Source organism: Mustela putorius, unplaced genomic scaffold, assembly GCF_011764305.1.
Source record: "Mustela putorius furo isolate JIRA1106 unplaced genomic scaffold, ASM1176430v1.1 tig00000450_pilon_pilon_pilon, whole genome shotgun sequence".
Classification (NCBI taxonomy): Eukaryota; Metazoa; Chordata; class Mammalia; order Carnivora; family Mustelidae; genus Mustela; species Mustela putorius.
In genome coordinates this window covers 3,122,799-3,143,167 of record NW_025421385.1, presented here as the reverse complement: position 1 = coordinate 3,143,167, position 20,369 = coordinate 3,122,799, and the positions used below count along the sequence as shown (strand labels likewise).

At 50.2% G+C, this 20,369-nt stretch overlaps 1 non-coding gene across 1 annotated transcript; it reads right to left on the bottom strand.

Moving 5' to 3' along the window:
- Positions 1-16,521: 16,521 nt before the first annotated feature.
- On the bottom strand, positions 16,522-16,625 carry LOC123392153. The gene has a single exon (XR_006606857.1). It is a non-coding gene; the product is annotated as a U6 spliceosomal RNA (small nuclear RNA).
- Positions 16,626-20,369: the final 3,744 nt, after the last annotated feature.

Here is a 20,369-nt window from a genome sequence, read left to right as displayed (position 1 = left end):
AGAGATTAAGAGGGACATTTTATAATGGTGGAAAGGCCAAGCCATCAGAAAGCTGAAACAATTACAAAGACATAGGCATCCAACAACAGAGCACAGAAAAACATGAAGCAAAAACTGACAGAATTGAAGACAATAATGGAAAATTCAACAATAATAGTTAGAAAGCTCAATACCCCAATTTCTTTTCTTTTCTTTCCTTTTTTTTTTTTAAAGATTTTATTTATTTATTTGAGAGAGAATGAGTGAGAGAGAGCATGAGAGAGGAGAAGGTCAGAGGGAGAAGCTGACTCCCCAAGGTGCTGGGAGCCTGATGCAGGACTCGATCCCAGAAGTCCGGGATCATGACCTGAACCGAAGGCAGTTGCTCAACCAACTGAGCCATCCAGGCACCCCCAATACCCCAATTTCAATGATGGATAGAACAATGAGACAGAAAATCAACAAGGGAATAGAAGAATAACAGTATAAACTAACTCGATCTAACCCATTTATACAGAACACTCCTCCTAATGGCAGCAGAGAATAGTCTTCTCAAAGGCACTTGAAACATTCTGCAGGATGGACCATATGCTAGGCCATAAGACAACCTCAGTGACTTCAAAAGAATAAAATGAATAAAAATGATGGAAAGCATTTTCTCCGGCCATGATAGGATAAAATTAGAAATCAATAACATGGAAAAATTTGTAAAATTCACAAATAGGAGAAAAATAAACAACACACTCCCAAACAACCAAGGAGTCAAAGAAGAAATAAAAGGGAAATCATAAAATACTTCCAGATGAATGGAAATAAAGATACAACACATCAAAACTTAACAGATGCAGCTAATGCAGGGCTTGGAGGGAAATTTATAGCTGGAAATGCCTAGATCAATAAAGCAGAAAGGTCTCAAATCAATAACCTAAGCTTCCCTTTAAGACACAGGAAAAAGAAGAGCCAACTGCATTGGAAGAAGGAAGGGAATCACAAGGATCAGAGTGAAGATTATGAAAATGGAGAAAAGAAAGACAGTATAGGAAATCAGTGAAGTCAACCACTGAACACGACGTTTCCAACAGCATCATTCACCATTGCCCAAAGCTGGAAATAACCCAATGTCCCTCAGTTGGTGAATGAACAGACAAAACATGGCATATCCAAGAAATGGGGAATTGCTCATCCACAAAAGGGAATGCAAAAGTGACACCTGCTACAGCGTGGAGAACGTTATGTTCAGTGAAAGAAGCCAGACAGAAAAGACACGCATGATGTCATCCCATTCCCACGACAGTCCAGGATAAGAAAATCGATAGAGACAGATCAGATTCATGGTTGTTCAGGAATGTGGGAGGGAGAGGGGCAGGTAGGTATGCTACAGAGCAAAGAGCAGGAGGTTTCTTTCTGAAGTAATAAAAGTGTTCTAAAATCCACTGGTGGTGGCTCTATGTACCCATGAATATGGCAAAACCCATGGAGTTCTGTGTTTCTTTCTTTTTTTTTTCAAAGATTTTATTTATTTATTTGAAAGAGAGAGATCACATGTAGGCAGAGAGGCAGGCAGAGAGAGAGAGGAGGAAGCAGGCTCCCCGCTGAGCAGAGAGCCTGATGTGGGACTCGATCCCAGGACCCTGAGATCATGACCTGAGCCGAAGGCAGCAGCTTAACCCACTGAGCCACCCAGGTGCCCCAAGTTCTGTGTTTCTAACGGGTGAATTATACCTCAATAAAGCTGTTGCTAAAAAATATAACCTCACTTAGAGGCTGCTGACATTAGCACATACACAGTACGTGTTTACACACAGTATCTTTTTGAGGGAACATTATATCGAATATAAGAAATCAGAGGGTGGGAAGAAAATGAAATACCTCTTATTACTCAATATATTATATGCATCGGGGATTGGAAAGAATTGGATAGTTTGATTCAAATTTAAATTATCTTCCACTGCAGGGTTGCCTGGGTGGCTCAGTGGGTTAAGCCTCTGCCTTCAGCTCCGGTCATGATCTCAGGGTCCTGGGATCGAGCCCCACATCGGGCTCTCTGCTCAGCGGGGAGCCTGCTTCTCCTGTCCCAACCCCCTGCCTGCCTCTCTGCCTACTTGTGATCTTTCTGTCAAATAAATAAATAAAATCTTTTAAAAAAATTATCTTTCAGGGCAGATTACATGGTACATCCTATACAGTTCTAAGGATTTTATTTATTTATTTGGAGAGAGAGAGAGAGAGAGCAGGGACACACGTGTGCACAATGGGGGAGGGACGAAGAGAGAGGGAGAGAGAGACTCTCAAGCAGGCTCTGCCACGGATGTGAAGCCCTAGGTGGAGCCTGACCCAGGGCTCCATCTCATGACCCCAGGATCACGATCAAAGCCAAAATCCAGAGCGGGATGCCCAACCAACTGAGCCCCCAGGCACGCTCTCCCCCATCCTATGCAGTTTTATAGCAAGTTTTAGAAGGATCATGCTTGGAGTCCAGTCGTGCCCAGAATGAAATCCCACCTTCCACGTGCACTTAGCAAGTGTGCCATCGGAGGAAGTATGTTGTCACTGGCTCATCTTTGCTCTCAAAATAACATTTAAATCATTCAACTTACTAGTGTCCTTGTCCCCCTCGAAGGACCTCTGAGGAAAAGTTACTGTTTAGTATTTATCTGAGTCTTTCCCTTAGAGGGTGAGGTCATCCTGCTGATGGTTTTGTAACTGGACGCCAGTGAGTGAAAGTGACAGGTTTGAAGCGTTTAGTGAGGCAAAGCGGTCGGCAGCCCAGGCTGGGAAACCGTAGCTCTTCGACTTGTTTTGTGTGACACTGGCATTCTGTCAGTATTCTAGCCAGGAGAACAGGGACAGAGGTCCCATTTCTAGAACAATTCTTTTGTGCCTCAGAGGTTAGAGTTGCCCAGTGCAATGTCCTGCATGTGTGGAATGAACAGGTCATTCTAAAGCATCGCTCTGTTCCAGGCAGACAGAACGAGTGGTATTTTGTTCAAACGAAGGTGCTGACTTCAGAAGTCTCGGAGTGAACGCCTAGGGATACAGGGAAGCCACCGCCGTCTGAGTGGCCCTGAGCTTTCTGCAGGTGTTTCTCCTTCTTCTCTCATGGTGTGCGGAACCAAAAAGCCAACAACACAATGAGTCACTGTCGCTAGCCTTTGCATGTTTTCCGGAGACTTCTGGGAATGCTGGACAGTGGGCAGTTCTGTACCGATCCAAGCTTGGATGGCGCAGTTTTCTCTGATGCTCCAAAACCTGCTTTGTTGAATTTCTAACATGTTCTGACACTGTGCTTGGTTATATACAGAAGTCCATAAGATCATCTCTGCCCTCCCAAAAGTCGCATTCTGGAGAGGAGAATGATCTACTCTTCCTGCATGTGTGTCCCCTTGACTGTGTGTGTGCAGGTGGGTTCCTGTGTGTGCATGTACACATGTGTGTGCACATGTACGTGTGCGTGTGTGTATGGAGTGGGCTTTGGGAAGACTTCATGGACTGGAGGTGGGTCTTGGAGAATGACTACCGGAGAGACTATGGAAGAGAGATTCCGCAAGCTGAAGGTCATCACGAGCCGTGGGGGGACGTTTGGGCAGTGTGACCCTGGGTCTTTCAGCGTCAGTGCATGGGGGAGGGCTGGAGGGTACGGCTGAGAGGCAGAGTGGGCCCCATCAGCTGTGTCAGGAGTAAGGTATACCTTCTATCACGGGCAAACAGTACTTGAGCCCCTGATGGGTGGAGCTACTCAGGGCCAGGGTCAAGGTTGGGTGAATTCAGAATGTGCCCCGAGGCAGAGTCCGCTTTGGAGTAAGGTCCCTGTGCAACTAAGGGCAAAGCAAAACCATGCAAAGCAGAAAACAGGTACATTTTCAAAGGCGGTTTTCCACGGACACTATGCCCTTCACCCATTTCCCTGTGACAGTGACCACGTTTCACTTACAATGAAGCCAGAGCACGTTCCCTGGGTGCTGACGTCAATGGGCTTTTTGCCTGAATAAGGACCTCCCAGAGGACCCTAAGGGACTGATTCTAATCTCCAGCACGTGGGCTGGCAGCATCCCTCCATGACCTGGACGGCCAGCAGCCACACGCGTCTGTGGAACGACGCTGCCCTTCTAGGGGACACACATACACCACAAACCCGGCACAGAAGGGGGACCTGTGCAGGAACATTTCAGAAATCTACGTGAGTGCCCAGACAGGGACGTGTTCGGATCCACTGATTGCTGTGGGAGAGTGACAGCGTGAGGCGCGCTGGTGAATGTGCTGAGCCGACAGGCACTGCAAGATTCAAAGCAGTGAAAAGCAGTGAAAAGCGAAACAAGACAAAGGCAGCCGTCAGTCATGCATCGGGAAACCGGAGCCGGCAGCGGGCCTCCCCCTCGGGGGAGCTGCAGCCTCCACGTCATCCGTCATCCGAGGAAGGAGCCCTGCTCCCAGCTCGCTACCATAATGTGCTCCCTCTTTCTCTGATCTGTGCTAGAAACCCGTGAACGCGGGGACTCGGATAGCCTCACTCCACGGGATCTGAACCCCCGGCCCGGGACTTGCCCCAGGAAAGGTCAGACCCTGAAAATAAACAGATTGACGAGAACCCCCTGCAGAAATCTTCGGTAGCCCCTAAATGCCAGGAAGCCCACAGCTCTTCAGCGTGGCCACGTGACCTGAAATACTCCAGACAAATCCGAGGGAGTCTTTGAGAAGTCAAGGGCTTCCTTCACTGACGCACAAAACACCGGCTCCCTTTGGAGAGGGGAAGGTTGTGTTGGCCGGAAGGACCGGGCTGGCGGGTTGTTTGTGACCCTGCAGATCATTCCTTCTGATCAGACAAACTGTAGCCGCTCCCCGAGGGGCCCAGCGTGGGTTCGCAGTGTGGGCTACGGTCGTCCTGTCTTACACCCCACGCGGGGCTCTGCGGCTGGAATGTGGGGCTGATGGAGCTGTTGTCCTCGCTTCCTGCGGGCACACCAGGCCCGGCAGGCGGGGCAAAAGAAGTTACAGCAACACAGACGCTGATGTGATGCTCTTTTGGGACCACAGATACGAAATATTACACGTTTGAACGCCCGCAACCGTCCAATTTGCTGTTACTCCAAGATCATGCTGTACCTTGCTCTTTGCTCTGTAAATCTCGGGCTTAGGCCAAAAGCAATAAAATGTGATTTGACCTTCCATGGGAACACCCATTTCCCCGCTCTGCGCCGCCTGACCATCTCTCCGTCCGGCAGCCGCCCCTCACTCCCTCGGGTGCCCTCTGCCTGACCCTTGCGCATGGCCACGGGATGGCGTGGGAATTGAGAAGCTGACTGGCGCCCATCCAGCCCATCTCTCCTTGTTTTCAAAGCCCTTGAATTTCTCTAAGAAGGAGTGTTGGCGGCTACTTCCATCGCAGTGAGGGTGTGATTCCTCATGTCCCCAGATCAGATCACCCGAACAGATGGAGCCATCCGTTACAGGAGTCGTCAAGTCATGGCACACACAGCTTCTAGCATTTTCTCTCACACCCAAACACACTCTCACACGTGCACCAAGGAGAGAGTAAACTCAGCTGCAGCACGGTCACGCACAGCACGATGTTGTCCCTCACAGAGAAATCCTGTATACGTTTGGGAACAGACTCAAGCCAGCACTGTGGGTGTTGTTGGCTGTGGTCCTTGAGCAACGCCCACTGCCAAACGAACAGACGCACACAATGGTGACAGCTCTGGAGGGACCTGCTTTGCTCCTTCAGAGAATGGGGCAGTAACATGGTGACCGGGAAAGAGTGGGAGAAGGAGCCCAGGGTCACCCGTGACCACTGTCAGCGAACCAACACCCACCATCGCTCAGTCCGAGGAGGGAGCGGGTGTGTGGCCGGGGTGACTTCAAGGAAAGCCGGCAGCAGACACAATGGGGCGGAAACTTCCCTGAAATCCTGCTTTTCCTGGAATGGGCTCCTTTCCAAGAAGAGTTCACACAGAGTTTATACACCGGACGCTGTGTGTCGCAGCTAGGATCCCTCAGGGACGTCTGTCCTTCCGCTCCCACCTGCGAATGCACCAACGTGGTGACTGTTGAGGAGGGAAGTGAAACCAATGGGATTGGATCGACAGCAAAAAAAACCCTGTGGATTAGGTTTTGTGAACAGGTTTCACAGAACAGGAAATACCCCTGTTTTCAATCTCTAGGAGAAGAGTCCGAGGTTAAATAAATACACAAAGAGACGCAAAACCAAGCAGATGCACGGAAACACCTCTCCTAATGCTGAGCTTGACCATCCCACACTTCGGGTCAAGGAAGAGGAACAGACACCCTGTAGAAAAACAGCCAGTTAACGCCGGCCCCGGCTGCAGGAAGTCCATAGCCACATACATGATTGTAGTGTGTGTCCGCGGTTCCCTCGCTCTCTACGTTAACCCGGTTCTGTCTGTGCCTGTTAAATTCTTTCCTTTCAAAGGGCATTCCCTTTCTACTGCAGACCCTGCTGTCCTTGTGGCCACATGTCAAGGGCAAACCTCCGTCTCACAGCAGGTGGCCCCCTGCATCCCAGTGTCCAGCACATCCCCAGCCCCACGATGGTGCCCCTGGGGACAGGACTCAGGGATTCTTGTGGACCTTTCAAAGGCAAAACCTTTTAAACCAGAAATGTTGCTTTTGACTTGGTTATGTTTCCTATAGTACTAGCATGGCACCAAATCCCGTGCAGGTCTTCAAAAAATACTTTTTGGGGTGGTACGACAAATTCCATGAATTCAAGGGTTTGTTCAAATAATTTGATATGACACAATTGTATTACATCACATATAACCAACAGTAACGGGACCTTTAGCTGGAAAATGATTCATCTATAGCTTCTGGTTGTAATTCGTCTGAAATATAAGATGGCTGTTATCATTTAGGATATAGGTAATTTTGATGAAAGGCAAGGTATAGAGTCTATTTTTTAAAAAGATTCCCTAACTTTAAAAATATGACAATTGCCTTTGCACAGTTACTATAATAACTAAAGCAGTCCTTTGCTGAAGGATGGAGGCTTCATTCAAAGATGGAAGATTTTTATTCATTTGGATTCACACTGAGATTGCTTCTGGTAACACAGGTAATGACAAGAGAGACGGAAGAGCGGGCAGGGCCAGGCCCCTCCAAGAACTTGGAGGTGAAGGAAGTGTTCCTGGCACACCATGCTAATAACATCAGTGGTGGAAACACATCGCAGGAAAAATCAGAGAGGGGCTGACATGCTGTAGTGGTTCCAGAAAAGCACATTCTAGCAACGCGCATGACTCTGCACAGAGAAGAAGGGGTAGAGTCGGAGAAGCAGAAGCATTTCTACCACCAGCAAAACGTCCCCAGCCGGGCAACTAGGGGACCTCAGGGATGTTAGTTTGGTCTGAATGAAACACCCTTCACTTGTTTCCGCTCGCCCTCATTCTGCGCTCCCCAAGCAGCCTTCTGATGACGTATTGGCTTTTGAGACGTCTCAGTATCAATGGGTCCCAGGCAGGAGCTTTCTGGCTCTTAGACAGGGCTTACTGCCATGATGAGTCAATGAATTAGTGTTCTAACAAGTACTTAAGTCTGATGTCCCGTAAGGTAACTGGTACCATACAGTTTCTGACCCCACTCAGCTAGATCCAGGGATTGGAACTGGAGTCAAAGTCCCCGTCCCACTCCCGCTACCCTGTGCCCCATCCTAATGGTTCTCTTCGTCCTCAGGGTTGACATTCCTCCCTGTTCAAACTTCAAACTGCAGTTAAGTGAATACATTTTGCTAGGAGCCTCCTGTCAGCCAGGATAAAAAGGGAATCTTGGAGGGCTCTTAATTCTCATTATCTAACAATGGGATCCTCTGGGAACTAGTATGAAGGATATTCAGATCCTATCTTCATTTGCCATTTAGACTTTAGGGAGAAAAAGGCTTGTGAATAACAGTTTTACGTGGTTTCATTCGAGGAAAAGCAGATTTTTCACAAGGGTTTTTCCAAGAGGACACATTCTTCTTAGACTTAACTCAGGGCTCTCCCTATCAGAGTAGGTGATTAAGAATTTACTGAAGTTTTTGGAAGATGTTAACCCTGTCATCCTCCCCAGGGATGCTAGCATACAAAAGTTGTGATCCGAAAGCCAGCTGCTTCAAACTCAGAAAATATTTTCCCGTGGAAACAATAGTCTTAAAATTATGGGAATTCCTGGGGGAAGTCCAGGGAATCCTCTTGGATCCTGAATGTGGCTGATGCGATGCTGATGGTAACCATGACCTAACATCAGGTTTGGGATCCCGGACCTGAGCCGGGTGCTGCAGCGGCTCCCCTAGCCCTGCCCTGGTCCCACTCCCGAGTGGGATTCGCTGAAGAACTAAGTCCCTGGATGCTCCACCCAACCCCTGCTCACTGAGGTCCCACGAGGGCTGAAGTGGGACTCAAAGGTCTTCCATGGTGTAGGAAGCTACCTTCCCTGAGCCTTAGAATTCATGTCTCAAAGTGTCGCAGCTGGACAGCTCCCTTGTAAATTACCAAACAACCAGTTTCAAGGAAATCCTGTTCAGGTCTGCAAAGAGTTGAATCACAAATGAAATTCTGAAATGCATTTCTTGGAGCCACCTTTACTGTATTTTTAGGGTTTCCTTTCTTTCTTTCATGAAGTCCTGGTCAGTAGCGGTCAATGATGCTCCCCTCTTCCGGGCTCATGGGCGACCTAGCTTTAATGTTTCCTAATTCTTCAAATGCGCGATCTTGCTTTCACCATGTTTGGGTTACAGTTCATTCAGATTTTAGTCCAACCTCTTGCCAGTCTGCTCTGTTCCCTTCTCCCACAAATATCTCCTCCTTGCCCATGCTAATCTTCCTTTAAAAATACCCTTTCCCTTACAATGGGGAGCAGCGGTGGAAATCGTGCACTTCTCTGCTGGCCCGTCAGTAGCCACTCAGCAAGTGTGGCCACCGGGAATGTGAGGACATTTGTATTGGTTTCACACTGGAAGTCAGGTTGACACAGGAACTGAACTCTGTGTGTGTGGGTGTGAGTGTGTGCGTGCGTGCGCGCACATCTTCCTAGGCTCTTTCTCCCCTTACGGCATCTGGACAGGAGTCAGGAGCTGCCTTTTCCTCTGATCAAGGCTGAACAGAAGGTGCTGATTTTGCTCTTGATCCTCCCACAGATGGGGGAAAATCTGCCCTGGCTGTCAGATGTCACCGTTTGCTGCTGGTAGGGTTCTGTCGATCTGTCCTGCCCCAGGTTCAGAAACAAAAACAGACAGACCGTCCTGACCCCCATCTGCGCTGTCCACTGTCATCCAATCCCTTGTTCTGCACCATGAAGCTCATGGACACGTTCTGCCTCCGTTCCTCCTGCCCTTCTGCCCCGGGAACTCTCAGGCTCTCCTTCGGCTCCTGCACTGAAGGGTCCTTGTCAAGGTCGCTGGTCCCCACGGGATCCTCACCCCAGCATCCTGCCACCAGTTCTCCTGTGTGTTTGCCAGTCGGTGGCTTTCTCCTTGAGATACTTTCACCTCTTGGTTCCTGGGCCATTTTAACCCAGCATCCGCCTCCCCAGCCTCCTCCTCCCCCTAGGGGACCGATGCTGGCAGCGCCCCAGTCCCCGAACGGGCCCATTTCTCAGGGGTCCCCTGGCGGTGCTCCCTAGGGGGTCTCAAGCAGCACACAGATTTCGAATGCCACACCCGTCTATGATCCCAAAGTATCTGCAGCCGCACGTGTCCCCCGAGCACCACAACCACGCAGTCCACTGGCCCCTCCGTGGCTCTGGGGTAGTTGCCTGGTTTCTCACTCTTAGTGTGTCCAAAACATAGTCCCTGTGTCCCCCACGTGCACACCGCCTCTCCCCCGTCCTGCCCATCAGGACAAATGCACCCGGGACAGAGAACCAGATCCAAACACATCAGTCAACCGGGACTCTGCATTCTCTCCCTCCTTGTACTTCTGTCCAGTCAACCAGCTAGACTCGCCAACGGTGTCTTCCAAAGGGGATCCCCCGCCACTTCCCCGTGCTCACGCTGCCCCCACGCCACCTGTCCACCTTCATTCAGGCTCCGCCTCCCCACCTGCTCCCGGTAGCTTCCTTCATGGAGACCCGGGGGTCTTCCTAATTACGAATGGATCATATCACTCTTCTGCTTCACATTCTCTCATGCTTCCCTAACACGTGGGGACCCAAGCCCGTGGCCTCCAAGGACCTTCTGACCCTGCTCCTCTCTGCCCCTGCGTCCTGCTCTCCCCCACGCTGCCCTGTCCTGCACGTTGGCTGCCTGGCCTTCGCGGCTCACACTTGCCTCCCCCTTCCCGGGCCTGCCCAGGAGCTCTTCCTCCTGGTCCTCACGGAAGAGCGATGCAGGCTGACATGTCACCGCTGAGGTCACGTGTGGTCTCCGAGAGGCCCCCACCGGCTTCGCTCTTCCCACACCCTTCACAGTGTGGATCCATCTGCACGGGCTCCCGTTCTAGCTCGCTCACTGTCTGTTCCCCGCGCACATGGAGTCCCGGAACCAAGAATCAAACTTGTGTCGGGCAGGGGCTACGGGTATTTACAGAAGAATGAACGGCCACGGCCACGTGAGCCACACTTGCAGCAAATGGAGCTCTCCGCGGCCCGACGCAAAGTCCTTTTGGTTTTATAAATATACAAAACGAGCAGCTACGAAGTTATGAGTTCCATGTCACAAACACGCCTGAACACACCAACTCGTCTCTTTTCAGCACAGCTACCAGCTTCTCTGCTTTAGAAACTCTGCTTTTGTATTGAAGGAACTTTGCCTCTGAGGTTCTAATCGTCCCATTTTCCGAAAAAGGTCAAGTAAATTAGGAACTCTTTGCTGGATATTTTGTTCTGCCATAAAAACCATCAGATAAATGTATGTAAATGATTTTTGCGTTGAAAATGCCTGTGCTTGATAGTGATTAGGGGCGTTATTTTTCGCCGTAATATTAAAGTACTAATTGGGCAGCGGTATTAATCAAGAAGACGTCTGACTCAACTTCAAAAAATAAAAGAGGCTAAATAGAAAAAAGAAGTGAAAGAAAAGCCATGCAGGTGTTCTGGAAAATTCAGTAAGCCTACATTCCAGAGCACTATTCTACACTGAGAACCCTCCTATCTTTTCCATCCCGGACACTTTTTGTGGGCACTTTGTCGAGGAGACCCCTGCCCGGGAGGATGAGGGTACAGAGGAAGGTGAGACGAGCCCGAGGGCTGGTGCGTCGCAGCGGGGACCCCGCGTACCTGCTGCGTGGCAGGACTCCCCTCTGCCTTCCGCTGGCTCATCGCTCATCTGCTCCCAGGAGTCCGCGCTGCTTCTCAGAGTCAGCAAGGCCGGTCCTCTGCTCCCACCTCTCAGTGTGAAGGGACAGCAGCTGGCTGGAAGGGACAACAGGACAGGATGTTAATGTCGACGACTCCTTACACTATGATCAGGAGCAGGGCTCCACCTGGAAGCCTCCAGCAACAGATGGGGCGTGTGTGAGACGGGCCTGATGGGACGAATGCCGTCGTGACGCACGAGGCTCGAGAACCACTGCTCTAGATCCGTACCCTCGGGGGAGCAGCCTGGCGGGGAAAGCATGATGCAGCAGATCAACAGTGCCTTCGCACCCGATTCCGGGGAACCACACCTTCCCGATACACGTCCCGCTCCGAGGCACCCAGGGTGTGAATTCGCAGGATGCTCAACTCCATGAGGACCTTCCCAGGTATTTACCATAAATCAAGAGCGAGCTCGTTCCCTGAGGGAGGATCTGGAGCCTGCTGGGCTTTGATAGCGCTGACCAGGAGGGAAACAGATCCTCAGGGATGACAGAGGTTTACTTCAGAAATGAGTGTGGGGGAGCCGTGGGGCCTAGCCAGCCCCTTTTCCCAAAGGTCAAGGAGGTTTGCTCTCGTTAAGGAGGGTGATGAGGCTGGCGACCCCTGGACACCAAGGGCTGAGGAGCAGGGGAGGCGCACAGGAGCACTGGCAGGGGTGCGGGACGGAGCGGAGGGGCAGGCGCACAGGAGCACTGGCAGGGGTGCGGGACGGAGCGGAGGGGCAGGCGCACAGGAGCACTGGCAGGGGTGCGGGACGGAGCGGAGGGGAGGCGCACAGGAGCGCTGGCAGGGGTGCGGGACGGAGCAGAGGGTGGCTGAAGGGTCCGGTTGGAAGACAAAGGTCACCGAAACAAAGGAGACAGGAACCAAGGCCGACACTGGGGCTCTTCAGTGTTCAGTCCGGTCGTCCCTGGGCCACACACAGCAGGACAGAGAGGCGGGGGGAGGACGGGGCTCCCACGTGTGCTTGTGGGAGTGCAGCCCTGAGCTTGTGTCTGTGGGCCTCTGTCACTGTCCGCACCTTCCACGCACGACTAGCAGAAGACAGACGAGGTCCCAGGTGTCTGGGACCCGTCACCTGACAGTGGACGGTAAGTCCTCTGGACGGGTTGTGGGAGGATGACTTCTGATATGTAATCAATATCTTGGATTGACAAGTCCCTCACCATTACGCAATATTCCCAGACAGCTTGACCGAAGTACAACCGACCCGGCGGCGGCTCGCGCCCAGGCAGATTCGACGTACGTACACACCGCGAAACCGTCGCCAGCACATTTGGAATAATCACGGTTGTGCGGAAGCAAAAACACAAATACAAGAGCCAAAGGAGTTGGCTACCTCGTGTCTGTGCCTCCGCCTCCGACCTCTCCGCAGCCGGCACGGACCCTGCTTCTCGGGCCCCTCACGACCCAGTCAAGAAGGCTCTAGGTGGAGGGACCCGACGACTTCCTCCCCAGGCTACCCAATCTGCCGGGGCCTGCCGGCTGCAGCGCCACCCGTCAGCCCGGCCCGGCCACCGCGGGGGAGCCCTGGGCATGAAGACAGTCCCGGGCTCGCCGCTCCTGGGGGCCCCATCCCCTGCCCTCCTTTCGGACTGCAGGAGGCTCTGACAGCATCTGAGGCTAAAACACAGAGCCCGGGTATCTTCCTTAAACAAGAGGAGTAGATAGTGATGGAAAATCCACCACGAACGCTGCAGAGAGAGTGAGTTAAAGGTCGGTGGGAGGTGTGGCTCGCCGTGAAATCTGGGGAAGCTGGGGGGCAGCGATACCTCCGTCCTCGGGCCCACGAGCCTGAATAGTGGCCGGGTTTGGGGGTTCAGGCATTGACGGGTCTGTTGTCAGACCAGGGGAAACAAATTGAATTCCTTGAGAGAAACCCATTAACTCTCCCATGAATGAAATGGGCGTCTCTGAGACCGGCGGGACGCAGGCCCGCATCTGGAGCCAGGGACAGTTATCCTTCCGTGAACAAAGCCGTGGCTGTTTGTGAACCCATCTCATCCCCGGGGCACAAAAGAATGTGTGTGTGTTGTGTGTTGTGTGTGTATGAACACAAGAGGTTCTGCTCGGGGCCCCAGTAACTCCCCCAGGGAGCAACTTGGCAAGAAAAAGGTCCAAGACAGGCTGTTCTTCCCGTCCTGCAGATGGACCCAGAATGGAGAGTTCCAAGCAGGGCGGCTGGAGGAGAGCCGTGGCTCCTCGGGGAGGGGACTGGCAGCTCAGGCAGGGAGTGGGAGTGGACGGTCGGAGCCAGGTGGCACCTCAGTGAGCCATGGTACTCGGAGCCGCCCGCCCTCGTGGGGTTTCTGGGACTGGGCCCTTACGTGTGCGCAGAAGCGGCCAGGTTTGGAGGCATACGGATTACTAAAGGTTGTGAGATAAGCAACAGTGTTTTTATACAGATGGAAATCAGGATTTAAAAGTTTCAAATAAGATTAAAAACATTCATCCTGGAACCACACTCTGCCCCTGCTCTCAGAATCAGACAACAGGGGCTGCCTGGGTGTCCGAGGTGCATCATCTAAATTCGATCTAGATTTCCCCCAAATCAGCCATTCAGCAAATTCCAGGAATGCTGTGTTTTGGGACACTGAAAGGGCCGAGTTTCCCTGAAGGAGAAGGAACCTGTAGGACAGTTGTAGGTAAGTGTGAAAGGGAGAAGCAGGGGTGGGAGGAGCACTGGAGAGAGGACGCACACACCCGTGCACACGCACACACCCGTGCACACGTGCACACCCGTGCACATGCACACACAGGTGCACACACCCGTGCACACACACAGCTGCACGCACAGGTGCACACACCCGTGCACACGCACACACAGCCGCACGCACAGGTGCGCGCACATGCCCCACATAACACAGGCTAAGCCTCTCTCAGTGTGTGAGGGGCTGGGTGGCACGGGAGACGAGCCAGATGAATCAAGGCCCAGGGAAAAAGACAGCCAATAAACCGGCCCGGCAGAACGTGAGGATGATGCAGCCCTTCTCAGCCGTGGGGAGCCGCCTTCCTCTCCCCGGCCAGGCACTGTGTCTGGGAAGCTGGGGGGCTCCACCGGAATCTCCCCACCTTCCATGTCTCCCAGCAGAGCTCCACAAGTTACCATGGCACGGAGCTTTCTCCCTGAGCCACATCCCATTCGACCAGAGCAGGAAGCTCCCCCACCTTCTGTCCCGGAGGCTGGGACTGAACGTGACATTAAATGCAGGCTCCTTTACGGTGGGAGTCCTCCCCGCCCAGAGCCTGGACCACGCAGCGGCATCACACGCTGAGGACAAACAATGGGAACAGAAGCCTCACAGAGAGACCATGGAGCCATTCTCTCACCAGACTCAGGCAGTCCCGACGAGAGCCCTGCATCCCCGCTGGAGTTCTATACACACCAAGACTCAGGGATTCTTTGGAAGGCTTGGGGCCACAACTGAGAAATCCACGGATTACTTACAACTGATTGGGTTTGTGAAATTCCCGGTAGGGACTCCTCTCTATAGCAGCTCCTTCCTTTTCTTTAATTCTCTGAATCTGCTCTTGGTATTGCACGGCAAGGCTGCGAGGAAGCTTCAGGATGCGGCACAAGCCCCCCGGAGACCCAGGGACCTGGGTTCTGAGGTGGAGTGAGCACCTGACCTTGTACAAGGAAGACGGCGGCAAAGCTATGGTTTGCTACAAGCATGTTTCAGACCGTCAGGCCCGAGATCAAGATAGTGGGCTTGGAGGCAGCAGGCTGGGGACCCGTGCAAACAGCTGTGAGGAGGGGCCAGCCCGTCTAAGAGGAGTGGATGGGACACGGCGACACTCGCAGGGGGACAGACGCAGAGCAGAGGAGCCTGGACAGTGGCCCGGTCCAGAGCACGCACAAGAGGTTCCGATCCCGGGAGCAGGAGTGGATGGTGGACTCACATTCACGGACAAGACCACCCAGGACTCGGAGCCTGACCACGGTGGGAGGGAGTGCTGGAGGGAGTCAGAGTGGTAAGCCCCCGGGAAGGATGGGACAGTGACTTTCCTTTGCATTTTGGAAAAACAGAGAGCCAGGTGAAGACAAGAGGATTCTGTCCTGAAGAAGAACGAGAGAGAGGACGTGCTCAAGATGCTTGGGAGTGTCTGAGTGGAATGAGTATCTGTGAACCAAAGTCCTTTTCATGACTACGCTTCACTTGATTTTTTTAAAAAAATTGTGCCAAGCATGCAAAACATAACATTTGCCATTTCAACCATCTTAAAGGGTTTGTTTCTGTGGTGTTCAGCACATTGGCCTCATTGTGCAGACATCATCGCCGTTCATCTCCAAAACGCTTTCCATCTTCTCACACTGAACCGTGTGTGAACTGTGGCCGTGAAACCCTGACCCCCCGGATGTCCTCTCCCCGGCCTGTGGACGCCACTGTTCTACCTCCCGCTTCTACGGGTTTGCCCACTGCAGGAATTTCAAATAAATGGAATCACGCTTTACTCCATTGTCCTTCTGTGACTGGCTTCTTTCACGAACAAAATGTCCAGGGTGCATCCATGTTAGGGCAGAGACCAGACTCTCCTTCCTTTGCGAGTCTGAGTAGGATGCCTTTGTACGGAGAGACCCCAACTTGTTTATCCATCTGTTGGTGGACCCTTGGGTTGCTCCCACCTTTGGCTATGGCGATTAACACAGCTGTGAAAACGCATGTGCGACGGCCTCTTCCAGCTTCCGCGTCACATCTTTTGGACGTCTGTTCCAAAGTGGAATTGCTGGGTGGATGGTAATCCCAAATCCCATGTTTAAGTTTTTGGGAAGCTTCCACACGGTCTTCTGCAACTGCTACATCACTCTACATCCCCACCAGCAATGCACGGCATTCTGATTTTTCCATAGCTCATCAACACTGGTTATTTATTTCTTCTTCTTAAAAAAATGATAACCATCCCAATGGGTGTGGCGTGGTACCTCAGTGTGGTTTTGCTTTGCTCTTCCCAAACACTTCGTGATTGTTGGGCCTCTTCTTACGTGCTCGTTGAACACGATTGGCAAATATTCTCTCCCATTCCACGAGTTCCCTTTTCACTCTGCTAATTGTGTCCTTTGATGCATACACATTTTTCATTTTGTTGAAGGCCAGTGTATCTCTTCGTTCTTTTGTTGCCTGTGAGTTAGGTGTTATGTCCAAAAAATTCTCAGCAGATACAGGTCATAAAGCTTTCCTCTGACATTTTCTCCTAGGAGCTTTATAGTTTTAGCTCTTACATTTAGGCTTTTGGTCAACTTTGGTTAATTCTTTTAAAATGTTGAAACATAGCATGGATTTACTTGTTATTCCTGCACGGGGACATGCTCATCTCCTCTGTATAGTTGCGATTTTAGTACACATCCTGCCAAAGCAAGTGCTAAAACACATTCTTTGGGAAAAAAAACATATTGCCATAAGCATATGAAAATAAAACTGTTCACGCTACATTTATAACGACTGTTCTCAGCTCCTAACTGGGGCACTCATCTCCTTGTCCTGGATCTACCAGATGTGCTAGCGGTTACAACTTAGGCACTTGTCTGCTGCCTGTGTGCCCCGTGAAGCTTTCCTTACGGTTCCAACCCCGACTCTCACACAGCTCTCTCCGCGGGGGCCAATGTCTCTCCCACTCTCGGTGCCAAGCCAGTGGGAGCCCAGCAAGATTTTTAGGTCCTCTTGTGAATTTTTCACCATCTGCAGATGGATGCTGTGATGTGGACGTATTTTGAAGGGTTTGGATATAGATTTAAAACAGGGGGGATCGGTTTGAAAACCTGCACATGGAGATTCTAGATGCCCAGATACCTTCTCCCACCCCCAGAAGAAACAAAGTGTTCATTCTTTGGAGAAACGAAGCCAGGGAGCCTCTGGGCTTAGACACACTGTGGAGAGATGAGGCTGCACTAATGGAAACAGCATGAGAATCCGCAGATCAGATTTCGAGGTGTCCCTAACAGTGCTCCCACCCCTTCCTCCCGTCCTGCTCCCAGAGCACCTGCTTCTAGGCATACAGCCTGCCCCACCCCTGCCTCTGACAAGAAATAGGAGGTCTCTACCCTGGAGAGACTGAACTCTACCAAAGAAAAGACCTACAGGTACTGACATTTGAGGTGTGGGAGGGAATCTCCTCCTGCAATCACACTCTATCAAGTTCAGCCAGCAACAATTCCCGCCCAGAGAACTTTCCAAGGCCTTCCCCAGCTTCCAACTTGCTTTCTCATCTCTCACACTTAAATGAGAAAGGGTGGCAACCAGTGTATGAATATACTGGAGGAAGGCTTCCAACATGGAAAGCAGGCTAAAATAATAGAGTTAAAAGAACCTGGGACAGGGACATCTGGGTGGCTCAGTCAGTTAAGCATCTGCCTTTAACTCAGGTCATGACCACACGGTGCTGGGATGGAGCCCCGTATCAGGCTCCCTGCTCAGCGGGGAGTCTGCATCTCCCTCTCCCTCTCCTCTGTGCTCTCTCTTCCCTCTCAAATAAGTAAATAAATAAATACTTTTAAAAAATTTAAAAAAAGAACCTGGGCTAGAGACCATACAGGAAGGGAAAATGTTCTTAACATTGTAGTAGTCTCAGAAAGAGGAGAAAAGATTTTGTATTCATGGTAAAAAGAATGCTATAAAAGGAACAACTGGAGAACAGTATAGAGTTTATGGGAATTAAAATAAAATATTAAAAACTACAAAGGTCAATGAGGACTTTGTATAATAAAATTGAAAACAAAATCTCCCAAAAGTAGAACAAAAATACAAATACATCAACAGGAGAGAAGAGATAAGAAAATACAAGGATTAATTTAGCACAGAATAAAAAATTTCTTATCTGAGGATAAGAAATTATCAAAGAAATAATACAGAAAAATAACCCAGAACTGAAACATATTATAAGTCTGCATGCTGAGGTACACACCATGTCTGAGACAACAAATTTAAAGAGACCTTGGCACATTACTGTGAAATGTGTTATCAGTGAGATCCAGAAAAGAGCCCCAGAGTTCCCAGAGAAGAAAAGAGGCCACAAACAAAGCAGAGATTAGAAGAGAGCTTCATCAGACACTAGAAGATAGCAGACCATAGTGTCCAAAATTCAGATGAAAAATGATTTTCAACCTGGAATTCTGTACTCATTGCAAATATTTTGGAGGGAGGAACAAATACATTTTTAGACATATGCGATCTCAAGACATGGACCTCCCAGGTGCCCTTTGTCAGGAAGCTACTAGGGTGTGATCTGCTGAAATGAAGGAATAAACGAGGGAAAAGTGAAGCATGAGACAGTGGGGCTGTGAAGGGACATCCCAGAAGGACAGTGACAGGACCCAGGACATCAAGCCCACAACAGGTGCAGCCCGTCCAGGAAGAGCGGAGCTGGGCATAGTGGGACAGGGCACTCAGATGGACAAGACATGGGCAGAGCTGAAAGACTGCTTTCAAACACATTTTGAATACATTTGGAAACTGTGCTGTCAGCTCTGTGACCGATCTGGTGCAAAAATGTAAGAACAGCCAGAAAACGAAGGTACAACTAAGGTATAAGCACATGACAAAACAAAGCTAATGTTAATTTCAGGGAAAATAAAAGTTGTACAAGAGGGGAAAAAATGGAATCCAGATACCCTATTTGGCTCAGGACCAAATAACACAAATGACAGTTTTCCCCCAATAACCGTGATGGCAACACGCCGACCTGGCAGGTCGTGCAGAGCATGTGTATGGGAGCCAGTGACTGTTAGCATCAGCCCCCAGCTCAGTAACAGGAACTCGGGGGATGACGTCTATAAACCAAAGAAATCATCAAGAAATGGCAGTATATTATTTAGTAACGGGGAAATAAATTGCTAACAAGCAGAAACAAGAGATTTGGAAATGGTTGTTTCTTGGAAGCAAGGCATTTTGTTCTAAGTGTTTCAGTTTTGTTTGATTTTTTAAAAAATGATAGTATATAGTTTGGGGGTGATTTTCTCACTTATCTCTTATCTCTTCTCAGAATTTCAATGTGTGCACATTCAGGGTTCCTGCTAAGTTATTAAATCTCCAATGTGTATGGTTGGAAAAGATGCCCCTTTAGGGCAGAACACAGAGCAGAATAGGGAGGATTTCAGCCCCATCTACCACCTTACCAGGGGCACCTTACAAAAACAAACTGGAAGCCCCACCAGCCCTGCTCTAAAGGAGTACGCACGGCTATGAAAACAGTGTTAAAAAAAACAACATGGCATAAAAAATGGGACCAAAAAAGCCCCTACCTGAAATTCTCCTAAAACCAAGCCTCGTAACCTAAATGTCCTGTTATTTCCAAACTTCTTGTTTGGGTGAATGCCAACGATAAACAATACACAGGGACTGAAATTAACACCAGTCAACCTAACACACTGAGAAGTGCTCTTAAATAACGTGGGATTTGGCTGACCTCGCTGAACAGTCATCCTCACGAAGGAAGGCCTGGACAGGCATTCTGGGTGGTTTTTAGCTCATTGAACTAAGGATGGGATGTGACTGGTAAGAGGTCAGGCATTGTTGGGGACAAGTAAAATGCAAGTCAAGTCTCAAGAATCGAAGACAGTCCCACCCCCACCTGCTCTGGCTGGGCCAGTTACGCAGTAGTGTTCTCAGTGCCAGGTCTGGGGAGGTCACTGACGGTGCTCATGCATTGTCTCGAAAAGGGCAAAGGAACCACATGGATCATAGGTATGGTCGTCTGTAAATAGTGTCAGAAATTAAGAATGTCATACGAAACAGTATTATCTTCGATTTTTTTCAAAGTAGAGGGTTAAAAAGAGTGAAATGGATAGAGATTCACCGGATGGAAAGAAGGACTCTCAAAGTCCAATCGTGCTATTTAGAGATAAAATGTGTGTTGCCTTGCATGGTTGGGATGAGAACCAGCCCCCCATGGGGTGGCCCAGGAGGGCCAGGTTGAAGGGCTCTCTCGCTCTGGCCGAGACCAGCTTCCAGTGTTTCTGACTTTGTGCCTTTCATCACTTCCCCTCAACATTGAGCCAAGAAAGAACATTTCAAAAAAAAATTTGATTTGGGTGTTTGGTGAGGAATGATTTCATCCCCAATCCAATCATTACTTCTTAACTTGAAAACACTCTTTATTCGCTTCAGGGT